At 38.4% G+C, this 20,208-nt stretch overlaps 1 protein-coding gene across 1 annotated transcript in view; it reads right to left on the reverse strand.

The window, feature by feature from the left end:
* The window catches only part of cdkal1 (CDK5 regulatory subunit associated protein 1-like 1), a 277,368-nt gene that overhangs the window by 146,390 nt on the left and 110,770 nt on the right, over positions 1-20,208 (reverse strand). The window lies entirely within an intron of this gene.

Here is a 20,208-nt window from a genome sequence, read left to right on the forward strand (position 1 = left end):
TATTTGCTGCAGTGAAATAAAATGAGAAGCAAGCTCTCTTAGTTGCCTTCACTGAAATAATTCAGTGCCCAAAAGTTCCTTGAATAATGTTGAAGCGGATGGGTAAAAGGTCATCTATCAAGGGGCAATGTCAGACCCAACCTAAAGCAATAATAGAGGTTGAGTTAAAACAATTAGAGTAAACATTTACTTGCTGACAAACAATAGTTTCAAGCATTTGTAGAACATTTCTCTGAGGTCTCAGTGCGTGTTTGCACCTAAATGTGTATGCGTGTGCGCATCAGCTGTCTCCCCTGTAGCCTTTTCATGTCACCCAACACTAGGGGCTTTGAGGCTGTGGCCATGGGTGGTCCAATATGTGAGAACTGCTTCCTGCAGGGGGTGTGAAAAGACCCCCTGATGGTATCAAAATATATACCACAGAGGGATGAAATACACACAAATGTATGCCTAAATACCACGCAGAGCTGCAAATCACGCCAAAAGGATGTGAGTATTTTACACTTGACGGCAGTCCATTCTTGTTTTTGGGTCACAAAGATAAAAAAGGGGTTATTTTGATGTTCTTAAAAAGAACCCAAATCCCTTCAGCAATCTTTCCAAAGACTGAATTTTGAAGGTCTGTTGGTTAGCTACCATTTACGTATAATGATAAATTTCAATTAACTAATTAAAGCAAGCTATTTAAATTAAAAAAAATCCCACCTAAAGTTTGCTGTATTATTATTACTGTGGCAACATTGGTTCAAATTTATGAAAACTAATCAGGTACAACTATTAAGTTTAGTAGCATGTAATCAGTTAAAACTATTAGTAAATTGCTTCTACAGTTTAACCACTCATCAAAACATGCCATGGATAATTTATAACTTTTGAATCATTGCATTATATCATTGCATTATATCATACATATACATATATATATATATATATATATATATATATATATATATATATATATATATATATATATATATATATATATATATATATATATTAGGGCTGGGCAACGATTAAAATATTTAATCGCGATTAATCGCCCTGATTAATTGCGATTAATCGCGATTAATCGCATTGTATTTACAAACTCCAAGAATGAATTCAAAAGTAGTGTAAAGAGCACTTTTATTTTAATGTCCTGCTGCCATATGAACAAAAGTGTTGTAACATTTGTAGCACTTATTTTATACTGGATATTTTCAACCCATCTATTGAATTTAGTGCACTAGTTGATCTTTTCTTCATAAGAGAACAGCAAGCACTGCAGCCAAAATATGGTCTTTTTTGACCTGCTGTATATTAGCCAGTCCCTAAGCTTGATGTATCATGAAACTGTTGACCTTTTGGGTTTTGTGGTTTTTATTTTATTATTACAATTAAATAATAATAATAATAATAATAATAATAATAATGTTATGTTCAGTGTTTTTTCGCTAATCCACCTCTTATATATTTCAATCCTTATGTAATTTTGTCTGTGTTGTGTGCACCTGCCTGTTGCTTTAATCCTATAAATTTCCCCGTCGTGGGATAAAAAAAGGATTAGCTAATGTTATCTTATCTTAAATAACACTTTTTAATATATGTACTGGGTTCTTTCAAGGTCTTAATTACATGTTATGTGTGGGCTCCAGTAACATCCATCCATCCATCCATCCATCCACTGATCTACCTGGATGTTCCCTGGAGGACTGAAACGCCTCAGTCAGAGACATCAGTCTGTGGGTCTGTCGGGGCAGTGAGAGAAGTTTCGTCTCCTCTCTCCGTTTCTGGGGCTCGACGTTTTCATGTTTTTTCACGTGCTTAGAGAAATTTGTTGTGTTTCCACTGAAATGAACCGGCTTTTTACAAAACATACAGCTTGATTTCATTTACGGTATTAAAATAAAGCCAAACGGTGCTACTTCCCCTGTTCGTGTTTTTTCGCTGCTGCTTTCTCTCTCAGCTTGTTTATAAAGTTTGTGTGAGAGCTGAGTGGGCGGGCCAGGCTGAGCCTGCGTGCTGATTGGCTGGTGCCGCTGAGCCATGTACGAGAGGGGAGGGGGAGCGGGAGAGTGCTGCCTGACTGACACTGACTGAAAGCATGTGAGCAACATGCGTTAATGCGCGATAAAATAAATATCGCCGTTAATAGTCTAATGAATTAACGCGAAATTAACGCGTTAACTTGCCCAGCCCTAATATATATATATATATATATATATATATATATATATATATATATATATATATATATATATATTACTGCTGTCACTTGACATTTTCACCGTAGCAAGAAATTAAAGAGTTACTGATGAAATATCCATGGACTGATATTTGGCCTTTTCATAAAATGTGTATTTCTTTATCCATTGCCATATCTGTAATCAGAGCAAACGGTGTCCAACATATATTTAATGTAGGATAGGAATCCTATAAAATATGATGAAATCTTCTGTTATGAATATAATTAAGTGAAGATTGAAGAACTGATGTAAACCCCAACTGAATTGTAGTTGAATTGTTCAGCAATAGCGTAAAAGAGGGGCATAATGGGAGCTGCTTTTCCAAACTGCTTGTAAACCTGTTTGCGAGGACTGGGTTTTTTGAAAGAAATGAATATACTCATCTCTTTGATCTGGATCAAAATCAACAATTAAACTGATATAAAGGAACACTTTCCATTTAAAATCTTCCATCAAGAAGACGGATTAAAACACATCTCTGGATTTAATGACGATATATTCTATCAGAGCACAAACAAAAGTCTTTTCTTGTCTCATTTTCTTTCTGGCACTTTTTTTGTTTTTCTTCTCAGGCTTTCATTAGACTCCCTCATTTGATTTCTCTTTCTTTTACAGGTAATGAGGTGTGTTGATCACAGCATTGATGTTTGTTTCGAATCAATTACAGGTAGACACACTGATTGTGATGTGTGGGTTATGGTGGTGTACATTTCAGTGTTTCTATGTGTGTTCAATAAAGTAGGTGGTCAATACTTTCGGAACCTCAGCGCAGACGAAATTAGTTCAGTTTTTCATTGACTGTCAGACTATTAGCGAGATCAAATTAAAATGGTGTTTAAATCTAATGTGGATTTAAAATGAAGGTAATAACTGTCATTTAGCAATTCACAGAGTTTAAAGACAGTTAATCATGTAGCTATGTTTAGATTTGGGAGGCAACTAAAATAAATTGCTTGTTATTGTAACAAAGACAATAATGTCTAAAGAAAATCAAGTTGAAATCTGTTGAACCTGTGTATTAGATACGTGGGTTTAGAAACATTAAGCTACTTTAAATTAGAAATGTTCATGGTGTAGTGTACCAAAATCTAAAATTACTTAAATTAAAGGTTCTAAGAAAAATCAACAGGAGCTAATAATCGATAGAATCGATAATTAATTATTAAACTAAAATCTAGTCACTAACGATTAAATAAAATGGACAACCAAAACCAGCAAGGATAACCATCAGTAATAAATCTACAAAGTGCTGACCGGGAGGAGGAATGAACAAAACCTTCAATGAAAACTGATTTGATGTAACCATCCCGGGTCCGACTTCTGGCACGTGGACCTTTGCCGCATGTCTTCCCTTCTCTAAATCCTGTATCATGTCAGTCCACTCTAAAATAAAGGCCATTGTTGCCACAAAAAATAAATCTTTGTTACAATGGGTTTTTTTTATTTGTTCAAAAGCAAAAACTCAAATGAGATGATAAACTGAAAGACTTGACACCACCTGTGTTCTGTTTTCAGCACCAGAACCCCTCTTATTAAAACAGGAAGAGAGTGCTTTCCTTTGGCCCAACATGGCCACTTAACATGGGCTTAGAAGACGTATTGGATCATTGGAAAAACACCTGGTTCTTTCAGCCTGGAGGTCACTCAGAATCAGACAAACTAACAATTATGATACATGCTTTAGACGTCTGAAGGTTTTTTACTTCACCATAACGAACTCAATTACTGATAATAAAGTTGAGAATTAACTTGGTACACAAATGTAGACAAATTAAAGTCCATAAAAAGTCTTGAAATTCTTGTTTACGAAAAACTAAATGTATCATAGAATACAAAGCAAGCAGAGATATTTACCACATTTGAATCTTCAAAGATTCAGATGTGGTCCTCTGACTCAGTTCAGGCAAAACCTTCTTAGTAGATAAGAAGGTTCAGTGAGATTTTTTGGACTCAGTCGAGCTCCTTGAAAGAATGTGTTTCTGGGGAAGGAGACGTCATGAGGGATTGATTAACCAATCAAAAGTTGACCTGGAGTAACATAAGATCCATGGTATGTTAAGTTTGGCGGCAAAAAAGGGGTAAATATATTATTTTTGTAAAACTGCTTCTAGAGACAGAGAAATAACACAGATCTGAACCATCTACGCTTTAGTCATAACACTATCTTCAGGGGGAAAAAGCAGCTTCACATTACAATAAAAAAAAACACTTAATCAATCCATTAAGGGCCGACGCTGAAGGTTTAACACATTAATAAAATTAACATTTAAATGTACATCTTATGGATTGATTTATACGACTGTAAAGTGTACAAATTTTCTAAATTGGTCAGATTAGATTATTCCCTATTGAGTAACTAGTAATTTACTCCACACGTGTTGAAACTTTGGGACACGTCTTGTGCAGAACAAGAAGTTACTTGGACTTGACCTGAAATCTAAAGAGGAAATTTTGAACAGACAAGGAGAAACGTAGATATCACAGTTCAAAGGTCAAATCTGAGCTAGTTGCACATGTGTAGCAATACAGGGAATACATGACATGGGTATAGCTATTTTAGCTCATTAATATAAACTACCAACTCTCTTTACCCCCTTTCACAAGACACTTTCAAACCAGGATTAAGAAGCAGTCTTTCTTACAGGAGTGAGACCCCAGGCTTCATGGAGGGGTAGATGTTAACCCATGGACGCTATCACTGTAAGCCTCCAAGGGGAGGTAGTCAGAGCATACACTCATTATATCCAAGACCGCTGCTGCCACTCGTTGCCGGCTTCATTTGTTTAAACACACATTAGTGTGGGATGTGGTCAGCTTGAGTGTGTCACTTAGGAGAGCCTAAGATGGCATGATTGTCTATGCAGCTGCACTACATGTTTAGTGAAAGACCCTCAGGTGTCAGTTGTGAGAAGAGTGGTCACCAACTTGCGGATTTCAACCCTTCGCCCCACAAGCAGCAGCAGCATCCTGAATCACACAGCAAGCACTTGACAAAGTAAGCAGTTGTAGAAATATCAAGTAGGGAGCTACAACAATGTCCACATGAGATAAAAACAGTTTAGTAGCAGTGTGCTTCATTACACAGAGACTTGCAGGAATGCTGAAAAGTAATGGTCACAGGAATCACAAAGAGGCAGGGGCTTTTGTTTAAACAACTAAGTGGGATTTCCATGCTGTCATATGTTGAAAGCATATTAAATCTCTGAGATGCAATCGTTTGAAAGCTGGTTCCTATTACCTGCTCAAGACGAAATGACATGATATTCACATTTTCTGCTACTTGAGAGTTTTCATCAAATCTAATATCACAGATTAAATAAAGAATACTGATTTTAAGGGTGATTATTAATTTTTTTTTTTCAATGACAGTGTTCTTCAGGTCATGATGCAATGGTCCACAAAGTCACATTAAAATAATCTAGTCTTTAACAAAGCGAAAAACGACAAAAGTCAAAACTTATTAGGACAGCTTAAATGCTGAAAAGTGGTCAAACAAGTACGAGACAGATTAATCTGACCCTCTCCATTCTATCAAGTGAAGCACAAAAGCCTCTTAATTTTTTGTTTTGTTTTTTTTGCTGATTTTATTGCTCCTAAGTGTGTTTTCTGGAACACGACTCAGTTTGGGTTAACCTATTTCTAGTTTTCACAGACTTTACTGCCTAGGGCTTGATTTCCAAGAGAACATTTAGTAATACGTGTCTTTTAAAAGGAGAATTATGGCATGCAGTTAGGTGCTACAAGCGCTCATTCTGAAGAATAACTAGAAAGTACAAATGTATGACAGGAAACAGCAGATTAAATGTTAAGTTTACAGATTTAAGGCTCTTTACATTAGACTAAAGTCATAAAGTAAGAATGAGTCATGCATCAGTTTTACACTATTAATTTACACTTGCTGAGTTTCTTTGAGAAATGTTTCTACTTCATCAGTTACATATACTGTCAAGTAAGAGATTTGTTTAACAGCAGAGTGCTGAGCAGCTAAAAAAGGGGTAACATGCCGAAATAGAAACCCAGAAACACACATTAGGAGAAGGAAATAAAATACAAATGTGAGTCAGAGGATTTCCAGCAGTTAAACATTTTACCAGGCACAAGACGCCTCTCAGACAGTAAGGAGGCCGGAAAGCCAAGCACATGGCGCAGGCATTAACTCAAGTCTTTTACTGCCACCTATTGACTGAGTGGGGAAAAGGTGTCCCCTCCCCCACAATATTATGTACAGAAGAAAAACACACCAGCCTTTTGGTGAGAAAAGAGGGGGGAAATTATTTAGCAGGGAGAATAATAGGAGGAAAAAAATACTTCAAAAAAAGGTAATCAGTGTAGTAAAATAATATTCTACTCTGAGAAAAGAAAAAAATGTTTTTTTTAAACCCTAAGAAACAACCTAATACTCTGTTATTAGAAAGACTCTTAGCTTACTTACAGGTGCTTAGCTTTCTTTAATCATATTTCTTCCAGCTTTTTCTTTTAGAAAGCATTTACTGCCTACAAAAAAGTCCCAGGGAGTAAGAAAAAAAAAAAACTAAAGGTTTAACTGAACGCACCTGTCTTAAATCCAGAGCTACAGATTTAGTTTGTGTCTCACACAGTAACGCAGCGGCGGTGCAAAGGGGCACACGCGTGAGCCCTTGCTGTTGTAAATACCTGCAAAGCCAAGGTGTAACATATTATAGAGCCTTTAGGAGCACAACGCTTTTCAGTGGGAATACAGTAGGACGGGAAGCTAAAGTGACAGTCAGGGGTTGTAAACTATTCCGATGTGGTAAAAGTGGAGCAGCGAGAGGGAGGGGTGTGGACAAGTTCACAGAGGACAGAGCAGATGGTGTCTGCTGGACTTACACAATCGCACGCAAACACACACACACACTGGCGCACACAGGCGCGCAACACACTGGTGACATAATAGCAGCATGCCAGGTGTGTGGTTGGTGGCCTGCAGTCTGGCATTGACTGGGAGCTGTGCGTGTGTCTCTGTGTATATGCGCCCTCTTTGTATGGAAGGGGGGCCCCCTATTCACTGCTCTCGGCTGCCAGCTTGGCACTAAATCACAGGAGGAGACGGTGCACACGCGCGCAAACGCGCCCGCATGCACACACACCACCCCTCTGCTGTCTTTTTGTCCAGCTCGGGAGAGAGAGAAATTTAAAGAGGTCAAAGAAGGATACGGAGGCAGAGGCACAAATGAAGGACAGCGGCAGTTTAGCCGAACTTTAGGGGTAGAGCAGAGGAAGAAAAAAATATATATTTAAACGGTACAATAACCGAGACAAGAAAATAACAGTCCCCTCTCCTCTTTACAGTCCCAGTGGCTTTCAACTTGTCAGACCAAGAATAAACAGACAGACGCACACGAACACACAAAGAGCCTCATGTCCATGCATAATGAGCTGTGCTAGAGGTGAGGATGCAGCTGGGTTACACAAACCTTGCCTGGAGAGACAGCCTCGGGAAGGATTCATTGTGTGTATTGGGGAGCATGAGTGTGTGAGGCGACAAATACCAGAAAACATTTCATCTACACGCTCTTTGTGCTCAAGTTAAATATAACAAAAAGCCACCTTTCTTCATATCTTCCATAACCACAATTGCTCGCCTATGACAAGAAAAACACGTAAGAAATAACATTAATAAGGACTATTTTGCAGTCACGGTGCCATCATTAAGAAATGCGGTCCTGATTTTCACCTAGATCTCCAGCAGACAGTGACTGGCACCTACAATAAAGAGGGTAATAATCCCAAATAGGATTTTATTTTTTTTTCAAGCTGGCTGCTCGCAGATTGCTGTAGCCGAGTGGATTAATGGAAAGTTGAGTTGAAGGAAAGCCCATTCAACATGTTGAGATCTTAAGGCGTTGACTGCAGCTGGAGTCAGAGGTTCAAGAGCCACCACACAAAGACGTATCCGGGATATGGGCAGCGACTGTGAGAGTCCTGGTGTTAAACCACTCATGAACCAGAAACGTCAGAAGTGTCTTATTTGGGTGAAAGAGAAGAAGGAATGGACTGCTGCTCAGTCATCTTTTCAGATGAGAGGACATTTTGCATCTCATTTGGGAATCAAAGCCTCCGTCTGGGGGAAAGATTGAAGAGGCCCAGAATCAAAGTTATTTAAGATCAAGTGTGAAGCTTTCATAGTCAGTGATGATTTGGAGCCATGTCGTCTGCTAGTTTTGGTCCAATGGTTGTTGTTTTTTTCAAGACCAACATCAGCATAGCCATTAATATGGCATTTTAGAGAATGTAATGCCTTCCTCAACTAAACAGTTTTATGAAAAGGCTTTTTTTTGTTTTCAAGGAAGGCCCATACTGCTAAAACCAATAGCTGTGTTAATAATCATGGTATCACTTGGCTGATGCGCTTGTTTAGTCAACAAAGCTGACCAAAATCCCACTGACAAGCTATGGGGTCTTGTCAAGAGGAGGATGAGAGATAACAGACCCCAGAAAGCAAAACGTGCTAAAAGCACTTATTAAAGCAACCTGGGCTTCTTGAACACCTCAGAGCCACAGGCTGATTTCCTCCATGCCATGCTGCACTGATGCAGTAATTCATTATTGAGCGCATACACTGCTGTGTAGTACATCGTTTCACTTTTAAGTATGGCCACATTACCGTGGAAAAAAAATATTTTGTTAGGGGGTCTTTAATGTTCTACATTTCTGAGAAAACAAATGTTGGGTTTTCATTTGCTGCAAGCCATCATCATCAAAATGAACAAATATATCTTTATGTGCAATGAATGGTCAAAATGAGTTACACTTTTCTTTCTAAATTGAATTACTCAAATAGATTTTCTTTTCCAGAACTAATTTACTGAGATGGCTTTTGTATTGTTAGATAAAGGATGTAATCATGAAAAAACATACTCAAACCCTTTTCCTAATATATATATATATATATATATATATATATATATATATATATATATATATATATATATATATTACTGACAATATATATTTTAGAATAACAAGTGCCTATTGTTTCCCACTGCTTCAAACCTGTACCGTACAGCAAAGAAGAAGCCTTACTGCTACAGCCTGGACAAGCTTACCTAATTCTCCACGTTTAGCTTATGAAACCTGGTGTGCATGTTTCTATTGGTTTAAAGCAAGCCTTTCTTTTTCTTTTGAAATTTGGCCCGAACATGTGGTGGGAAAAGGCGATCGGTGCAACTGATACTGCTCTACATCTGCTGAACGGTTTCAGGGCTCCGCACACATACGACTTGTTCTCGCTGCGCAGTGCTTTGGTACAGAAGTGGTGACATAATGTATGGCTGAACTCTGGCGCACTCTCGGTTGCTGTAGTCTGGGTAGTATCTCAGTTGTGGCGCACATGAGGAAAACCTCTTGAGTGAAAAACATCAGCGAGTTATTGGCCTGGAAACGATTCAGAAAATCCATTCTAGCTTCTCGGTGAGAGCTCTTGCAGAGGATAATGAATTTGACTGCCTTCATACAGGAAATTTGTACCTGTTCTTGCATGCTCGGCACTTTCCCACTTCTTTTCAATAAATGGCACTTCAGCGACTAAAATGTGATCAATGCTCCCATCAATATTTAAATATCCTGGTTGTTCTCTCTGTGCTTTGAGTTCTGTTTTTCGTCTCGGCACTCTGCAGGACGCTGCGATAACGCTAACAGCTTCTGAACTTCTCCGCAATCACATCTGCTCTGACCCGGTGAATCTGTCAAACGTGTTTCCTGCATGACCAAACTCTTTCACCGACCTTTTCTGTTCTGAGGTGACGACCAGTCATCCCCGGCAAGCTTCGCCGACCCTTCATGTAACCTGATTCGAGGTGTAATTCAAAGGCACTAAACTATATCTTGCAACCTGACTGATCCACTCGGCCATGCCGGATCATGGCCGGCGAACTTTGGCAGCCTCGTCTGGCATAAACCTCAGCGGCAGAGGCAAACAGGAGCTGACACCTGTCACAGATGTTGGACCTAACCAACGAGCTCACCCATATATCTGTCTGTCTATCTGTGGCTATCTGTCATATGTCATCCAGCTGGAACCCTGAAACTAAGCAGTGTCATTTCTGTTAATATCTGTGTTTAACACTGATGCTGGCAGTCATGTGGAAATGAGGGGGAAAAAAAGCAGATGATGTCTGTTAACATTAGCAGGCATTTTTGCCTCCAGTGAATCAAGTCATCAGAAAAACGGCATTGTACTTTGAGAAGTAATAAGATTCCTCCTAAAAATCTGATTATATAACTACTAAATGATACTGCCCTTTCAGCACAGCAAATAATTTAAAGGCCCTTCTGTAGCGTTTCGCTGCGCCGGCCTCCAGCTGGAGCTTTGGTCCAAAAGCGACGTTGCGTCATGATCGCTGCAATGCATGTCACATGCTAATATACTGTGTCATGTGGGAATGATCCTTGTGTGTCTGTGTCTAGGAAGCGTCACGTCCTGTTTCAGACAGGGCCATTTCAAACACACCCTAGTGACAGTTTAAAATGACAAGGCGTCAGCAGCAGTGAGGAGTTTGAGGGCCACAACAAAAATAGAGCTTTTTTTTCTCTCTGGTCAGCCCTGGCACCTTACCCCGTCAGACTGGCTCCGTTTCCAGAGGCACAGCTATGATGTTTACAGGACAGGCTTCCTACAGCGATCACATTAAAGCTATTCGAACATGTAGCTGGCTTGAGTTTTAACTTTAATATGAGAGTTAAACGAATATTGCAAAAAAATATGAATAGTGAATAGAGTTGTTGGCCTTAAAAAGAATGGAAATTAGAGCTATCCCCTATCAAAACATTCACAATGGTTAGAAATGTGATGATGTAAGGAAGACGTCACGACAGTGGCTTAGACTGCAGTTGGTGGTAATCTAGCTTTCACTTTATTTGCAGTTGCTTTTCTAACTCAAAAACAATAACATCTCTTGCCATTTTCACATCAACCCACGCCGCAGCACATTCGTGCACAGAGAGCTACCAGCAGGAGTTTGTGCATGCTTTCCAACTCAAATCCAAACCCCGTGAGGGCGTGAGCCGGTAGTTAGCCTCTGCTACTGGCTAAGGATGTTCGACTGGTTTGATACAAGAGGACGGACTGCTAACAAAGCGTAGTATCAAAATAAAACAAGCACAAATATGTTTCATCGTTTCATGACAAATACACAGGGTAAAACGAGGAATCCGACTGGTATACTTGGGCAAAGAGGAGACGTATGCTGATCTGTGTGCATTCTAAAGGTCAACAAATGACTCCAGCAATCAGTTTTGCTGATGTAAACAAATTAAATATGAATATCTCCAACAAATTAAAAGACACTGAACTGAACTCTGACCTATTACCAGAAAACAGAAAAGAGCCCGTTTAGTGTTTCAGTCCCTTTGCAGGTCAGGGGACCTTTGTAGAAGAGATGTCAATCTCAAGTGGTCTTTACCTAGTTAAATAAAAGTTACTAATAATAATGGTAAGATAATCACTAGCACTCTGACTGACATGAACACCAGGCTTTTTATTGACCGCCTTGTATAGCTTGATAAAAATATTAATGACTATTTATATATAGTGCTTAAATTTTGAAAGGTTGCTGTTTGCATAGAAAGACATCACAACACAGAGGAATGACCCTACAGCATCACTGTACGCATTTTGCTATCTAGCATACACAATTTTATCACCTCATAGAAAAAATGTCGACAATATGTGAATCCCATTACTGTTGCGTAGCTACAAAATAACTGCAAGTACGGTAGCAATGACCCGATAATAACATCACTAAATAGTATGCAGACACTATTTATCTCAGCATGATGGACTCACTTATCCTGAGATTAAATTTGCTAACAATTATCTGACCATTTGGAGGCACTCATAATTCTTCACTTTATATCCCGATACACATGCACTATTCAGGACAGCATCATATCAAAAGAGACCTAGATACTAGAGATGTGCCTTCACATTACCCAAACTGTCTCAATGTGTTTCTCAATCAAACGAAAAGTCACATGTTCTATTGTGCAACTCAATTAAGAAATAGCAAAACTTAGATGATTTCGTATATGTGGGTGTTGTTTTCCATTCCCAACATAAATGTGAAGCTCACATTAAGAAACTCTCTGAAACTGTATAAATATATCTAAACTCCTTCCATCTGAAAATATCTAGTTTGTCACACATGCTGCTAAATTGCATGCTTTAATTTAGTCACATCTTCCTTGTTGTGTATCTGAGGCCAAACTAGGCAATCAATTTTAAAGCCTGTAGTGTCCTCATACGAACCAGCGCTGAAAGATTTACATCTAAAGCCAATGAAATGTTACCATTGTAATATCCAGAAAGTATAATACCTTAACCATCAGTAGTTTTACACCTTTCTCTTTTATGAAAACTAAGAATGCAAACCCCTCAATACTAAATACACAAAAAGCTTGATATTAAAGGGGTGTAATTTTTTTTTTTTAGCTTGACTGTACATTCTCCTTGTACTAAGGATGCAACCAGAGGTCTCAAGTTCTTTAGTCACCAAGACCGACAGCAAAGAAGGGAAAAACAGACCAATCAGATAGTGAAAGCGTAAAAACTGAAAAGTACAAAGAGACAGATGAAGAACTAGTTTTAAAGCCAGCAAACCAGAAGGATAATGTTTACAGAGATATTTTTTGTTAAGAAAACCTGAGGCAACTAAGAGGATTTCTATCAGTTACACTAGAACTTAAGGAGGGTACTCGCAGTTCTTCAAAAAAAAAAAAAAACTATCAAATACCAGGTTTTACACCTACGTTTTTTTTAAACAAATATACACCTTAAGATGCACACTTCCCTCCTGACACACAGGCCAGCCCACTCTCCTCTTCTCACCATGTGTCACACATAACTCCACATATAAACCTCTCCACTTGTCTCCCAAACAGTCGTACACACCCACAAGCTTGTCATTTGCCATGACATTCACAGCCTCCATTACCTGCATGCATTAACAAACCTCTCTGATGTTAAAAATTATACATTCATACATTTGAATAATTCAGATTACTTAAAAAGCTGTGCACTCACATTCTCCCACCCTTTTCCAGATGAAATGAGAGCCATATACCTCAAATAGCATTTGAATAAATCCCATAAATCCCTTTCAAAGTTCCCCGAGATAAACCAATCAAATACCTCTAAAACTGGCAGGTCGGCCACTCAAAATTAGCAATTCATACTTTCAGCGTATTTTTATTCAAAATAGATCAAATGGAAAATCAAATTGCAGAGTCCATTTGTAAGACTCAATTTATTTGAGATAAGAAAAAGGTGGCTAATAGAGTGAGACAGAGAGAGAAGGGGAATTGGTACACAGCCATAATGTGATTCAAAACCTAACAAAAATATTTGACGGAGAAGAGACTCTGCCTTTCATTCAGAAAGGTGACATATGATTTCATCTGTTTATGAAAACAGAAATTAAATGACAGAAAATATATACATCAGATGGCCAAATGGTGAGCAATTCTAATTATTTCTGAAATAAATAAACCTTCTTATGAATAATGCCACTCAGTAATTGCAAAATACACTCAATGCTTTCTAAAGCTAAGTAATGAATTATTACCAACATGACTAACTTCTAACATCCTTGATGACCTTTTCCATACAAGCACTGTTACTGGATTGCATTAAAATAAACACGACTGATTTAATTAAATTTGATCAAATTAGCACACAAAAAGGAAATACTTGTTAGGTAAGTTTTTTTTTTTTTTTTTTTTGTAATGTCTATGCTTTAGGGAAATAAACCTTCTACGGCTGGACCTTTTATATGTTGCCACATTTGTAAAGAAAATGCATTTGTGGTGTGAGCAGTGGAGTTGAGCGTGAGCTTTTTAGCTGTGAAAAATCGGCAAATCTTCTCCGCTAATACCAAACAACTTATTCAGCTATTAAATCTTGTTTGGTGTTGTTTATTGGATTGGTTTATTTAGGTTTGAAGAACTAAGACATATTTGTAATTCACTATATATTTCTATATTTCTAGTGTATGCGAGTACCATACACAACTACAACTTCCTAGCACCTCCCTCTCATGCTGGTCACCAGCTTGGTCACACACTGCTGCGGGACGCCAACCCTCAGCCAATGCGGATGTGTCAGCCACTGAGGCACACACACCAGGTCCAAGCTGATCGCAAAAAGTCTTCAATGGAGGTTTAAGCATGACTAGAGGGAGGTAATTCCATCTTTTTCGCTGCCAAATTCTGGAGGTAGTCTCTGTTAAACCTCGCTCTTTTGGGACAGCAGTGACATCTTGGAAGGATATAGTTTGGTTTTACAGGGTGGCAAACATAATCCCCACAGATTGCACAATCTCATCCAGATATCTGTCTGCATCCGGATTGTGTTACTTTGTTTTCCACTGCGAGAGATGCGGACCCAAGTCTTCAGCCTGCCTCCACCACATGCTGTTCGACACTAGCAGAGACGATCTGGTAGGTTTTGCCGTGTGCACAACCCACATATTCAATTTTGATGCTCAATCCACAAATGTATTTCTTTACTAAGATAGCACCATTAAAGGTTAAATAAAAAATGTTTGTTTGTTTTTACAATATAATATTATTTGCAAAAAAGAATTGTTAAAACAAAGAAAAAAAATTAGACTTGCTTAATTTCTCTGCGTAAGAATTTGACCTTTTGGTAAAGTGCCAAGAGAGGATATTTGTTCTACAAAGACACTTTAAATATAAACTGAATGGAATTGAACAACAGCAGACTGACAGTCAAATACTATCGCTGTATCAGTTTCTATCTGAGTTTCAGTCTTTATCCAGATGTTTATAAATTACGCAATTCCTTGTGATTGTTTTGAATTCACCCAACACTTTTTTTTTTTTTTTAACCAGCCTTTAACAGATTGTGGCTTCCCAATATGAATAATACAAGCAACACAAAAAGAATTCTCTCTTAAAATCTGCTTGAACAGATGCTGGTCTAGTAGCTACTAGTTGGTGATAAACTGCCAATTAATCAGCCAGGGAATAAAATCACACAATTTCCACTTGATCAGCAGGTCAGACTTTTTTCCCTCGTAACACTTCACAAACACTGAAAAACACACATTTTATGATCTCTGACTCCTTATTAATGTCTTTAACTTGACTCTCTGAGCTTCCAGACCATTTTCGACTTTGTGCAACTCTCTCAAGTATAACCTCTGATTGACCTACAGTGGGGTAAAAAAAAGTATTTAGTCAGCCACTGATTGTGCAAGTTCTCCTACTTAGAAAGATGAGAGGTCTGTAATTTTCATCATAGGTACACTTCAACTATGAAAGACAAAATGAGGGGAAAAAAATCCTGGAAATCACATTGTAGGACTTTTAAAGAATTTATTTGTAAATTATGGTGGAAAATACGCATTTGGTCAATAACAAAACTTCAGCTCTATACTTTGTATTGTAACATTTTTTGGCAATGAGGTCAAACTTTTCCTGTATGTCTTTACCAGGTTTGCACCACTGTAGCTGGTATTTTGGCCAATTCCTCCATCCAGATCTCCTCTACAGCAGTGATGTTTTGGGGCTGTCACTGGATTCTCAATGAGCTCCACAAAGTTTCCATGGGGTTGAGGTCTGCAGACTGGCTAGGCCACTCCAGGACCTTGAAATACTTTTCACAGAGCCACTCCTCCGTTGCCTGTGTGTTTGGGATCGTTGTCATGTTGAAAGACCCAGCCATCCTCCATCTTCAGTGCTCTCACTGATGGAAGGAGGTTTTGGCCTAAAATCTCACGACACATGGTTCATTCTTCTCTTAACACGGATCAGTCGTTCTCTCCCCTCTGCAGAAAAAACGTCCCAAAGCATGATGTTCCCACCCCCATGCTTCACAGTAGGGAAGGTGTTCTTGGGATGCAACTCAGCATTCTTCTTCCTCCAAACACGTGGAGTTGAGTTTGTGCCCAAAAAAAAGTTCTATTTTGGTTTCATCTGACCACATGATTTTCTCCCAATCCTCTTCTGGATCATCCATATGCTCCCTGGCTAACTTCAGACAGGTCTGGACATACACTGGTTTAAACAGGGGGACACAGGTGTCGTGTGTTACGGCCTGGTGCAGGTCTGCAATAGTCTTCCTGCAGTCTTTCGACAGCTCTTTGGTCTTGGCCACGGTTGAGTTTAGAGTCTGACTGTTTGAGGCTGTGGACAGGTGTCTTTATACAGATAAGTTCAAACAGGTGTCATTATTACAGGTATGAGTGGAGGTCTGTGTTTTTTTGTAGGTGACTTATTTTCCACCATAATTTACAAATAAATTATTTAAAAGTCCTACAATGTGATTTCCTGGATTTATTTTCTCATTTTGTCTCTCATAGTTGAAGTCTACCTATGATGAAAATTACAGACTTCTCATCTTTCTAAGTAGGAGAACCTGCACAATCAGTGGCTGACTAAATACTTTTTTACCCCACTGTATTTCATGGTTTTCCCTAAAATGTCTCTTCACTATCTTTTAAATTAAAGCATAAGTGTTGATAATCAGACTTTGACTATGTATGTCTAGAACAGTGCTGGAAGTCATTTTGACTACACATAAACATTAGAAAATGTTACACGCACAGCTCTCCATTCACTGTTTGGATGTTGCTTTAACAACCAGATTGTAGCACAAACAATAACTTTTGTGACCATAATGAAACATAATCAAAATTAATTTTGCTGGGCTGGTGTATTGACTGAAATAATAGATAGTCATGATTAATGCAAATATGTTATAGATTTTAACATTGACAGAATTTCTTATAATCGCCTCCTGAAAAACGATGTGTAAACGATATGAAAGCCTATAATTTAGTTAGATGGAACCAAACCAAATAAAGCTGAAAACTACAGGCTAAAGTCTAATTTGATGTTAATTCTGAAATGATGACCTCAAGCGAAAGGATGAAGGCAAAACTCCAGAACATCAATGCAAAAGATTTAGAATTAGCACAATTAGGCTGAAGCAAAAGCAGCAGAGGTCAGAATCTGCATCAAATAAAAACAAAACTAAGATAACCGTGAAAAACAATATTGCAAAACTGTGACCAGAAGAGAGTTGGTTCCAAGCGCTGGTATTAAATACAGTAATCAAAAGCATAATCCTGCAGCTCCTTGCCTTTAATGACCTGGTGAACACCGAGTACGTTGTCAGGTCAACACAAAACAGTTTGGAAGTTAAGATTTTGAAGTAAAATGACCTATATAAGGCACATAAAATCAAAAGTGCAGCACAGGGAGAGTTGTTTAGAGCAGATGGTGTGGGCTTCTCAATGTATAGGAGAGTGGGGGGTACCATAGAGCTATGAGAACTTATCATGTCAAGACCTTTGATGTTGAACTGAAGTTGCTGACACCTTGTGGTGGTAGCAGGACTTGACATTAACACATAGAAATGCTTTACCTGTGTTTATGGCTTTTGTTCTTTGATTTGTGCATCAATATAAAGAAAAGCTGTAATGTTTGGGTGTTTACTATAGAATGATGTGTAGTTTGATGTTTTGTTGAATTTTCTTACATCTTTACCCATGCTAAAGTCAGAGCTAACCACCACATGTATGTATTATATGCCACTGCGCTGGATATGTTCTCCCGCTGACTGGCATAGAAACGTTGCAGCTCACCTGCTTTTACTCTGATTATTGGCATTTAGCCCTCAAGTGTAAGCCTTTTTTGTGTCGCACTTACATTTTTCATATTTGTGTTAACATTAAGTGTAATCATGTGGTGTAATCTATAGTATACGCAACTCAAGAAGACACCTTGAACTTAGTTTCTGTATTTTGTGCATTAAGAAGAAAACAAACTCCTCAAGCAAGCCCGGATATGCACAAACTGAGACAGAGGTCTGTAATTTATGAATGTGGATTGAAGTCTGGAATACAGAGAAGTTAAATGAAGCCTGTGTTGTGTCCTTATTATCCTGCCTGCATGCCATGCTTGTGATCATGTCCTGAACTGAATCGTGGTCCAAGTGGTGTTCTGGCTGACTCTCCTGGATGAGAGCAAGATGATTAACGCCTTAGAGTCCTTCAACATCAGGGTGATCCAACTTAAAGCGTTTCTGCATTTATTCAAATGTCTTGTCACCAAATGTATATCTTCATCTTTGTTGTTTTTATAGGTTGTGTTTTTTCAGTTTTACCTAAAGCAAATGAAACTTGAACAGAAGGATTATTTACTTGTTAGAAATTGCCATGATTGTCTCTGTTAATGACAGATGGAATGAGCAGTTAGGACATGTTTCTTTTTTATATCACAGTTATTAACTACATTTCTATTGGGGCATTAATTTAGCTTCGCCTGGTGTTGGCAGGAGTTCTTCCAAAAGAAGACCCATGCACCTGATATTAACAGAGAAAAACACAAGTGCTCTTCCTAAAATATCAAAATGTCAGTCTTTTCCAATTTTCCTCAGCCAATCGGTGGTGAGGTGTTCTTTTCTCTTTTAATGCATCACTTTTGAGTAAAAAAAAATATATAACATACACAGACACACCTCAAGGTCTGGGCAGCTGGTGTGTTTGCCCTTGACTGCCCACCCTGTGGCAGTGGCATGGATGCAGCTGTTTCGGAGGGTTCTGGGAGGGATTTACTAAGAACTGTCCTTGTCAAGGGCGTCTTCTGTTTAGTTTTTCTTTGCTCCTATATAACAAGAAAGCTGCTTTCAAACAAAAGTTTGTTTTTTTTAAAAAGTCATGGCTCATATGAATGTTGCTGCACAGACACTGCAGAATCCTGAAAATGTCCCACAAGAACATGTTGCTTCAAACACTAAAGCTCTGTGTTATTTAATAAGATACGAGTAGGTTTCATTTTAAACCAGGAAAACTTCCTTAAAGAGTTGCAAACCAGCCGGAAGGTCCAATTATCATGGCTCTAAATCATTTACACATCATTAAAATTGCATCAAAATGAAATCAGTGGAAATGTATTTGTGCACCAGCTTAAAATCAGTAGAGATGTAAATGACCCCTGGCAAAAAGCGTTGGATTCAGAAGTCAACGTTTCTGCTGTTGTCTGGTGTAGATTTATAGTTGTTCTGAGCAGAAAGTCTAAACAGCCTCCGAGTCAAAACAAACACTCATTATGTGAAAAAGTTGCAAATAATGTTCTATTGAACTATGAAACAAAAATCTAGCCAATACATGCTTGATGGCTTAAAAGTTTAGTATGTGTATATAAAGATATAAAATTCACACAAAGATTATACATTGATACAAGATTCTTCCACTTTTTATGTCAAAAGCCTGCTAAGACTATAATTTGGGGGACATTTTTTAAATCCAACACATCTATATTTTGCAGTCAAAAGAAATTAAACAAACTAAGCATCTTTTTTCTGCTAAGGTTACATTTAAAGGTGTCCCAGTATTTTAAATATCTGCATGAAATTCTATTTCAACATGCTGACAGAGGTGATCTTAACTTATTGTGTATCTGTGAACAGTTATAAATGTGGAAACCGGACCTTATTGTGGGTTAAACATTAGACATTGTGCTTAATGACACTAACATTATAAAAAAGGCTTTGCAATCCCAGTGATATTAATGCTGCTGTTGTTTTACTCCTTTCAGATAAAGCTAATGAATTTCATCTAAGTACTACAACAATAAACAGCAATAAATGACTACATATCCTGAAACTGATGACACCGCTGCTCCTTGGTGAGGTAGCGGGACTCCTGGGCTATCAGTGTGTAAACTTGCCCTTGTTTGACCCGCCTGGGGCTCTGATGGAAGAGTGGCCTGCTGTGCGGTTTGAGATTTTCTGAGAGTGTGCTCTTAAGAAACAGATGCCAGGCCACAACAGCTGTTCCTCTGGCATAAAAACTAGGGCCAACTGGCAGGAGCCTCTCCCCAAGAACAAAAACATCAACATGTGTTACTAAAACCGAGAGCCTCCTAATAGGATACGCTGCAACTGCATAGCAAAGCAAGAGCAGCACTCATGGGCAGGCACTGAATTATAAATTAA

Source organism: Fundulus heteroclitus, chromosome 3, assembly GCF_011125445.2.
Source record: "Fundulus heteroclitus isolate FHET01 chromosome 3, MU-UCD_Fhet_4.1, whole genome shotgun sequence".
In the NCBI taxonomy this organism is placed as follows: Eukaryota; Metazoa; Chordata; class Actinopteri; order Cyprinodontiformes; family Fundulidae; genus Fundulus; species Fundulus heteroclitus.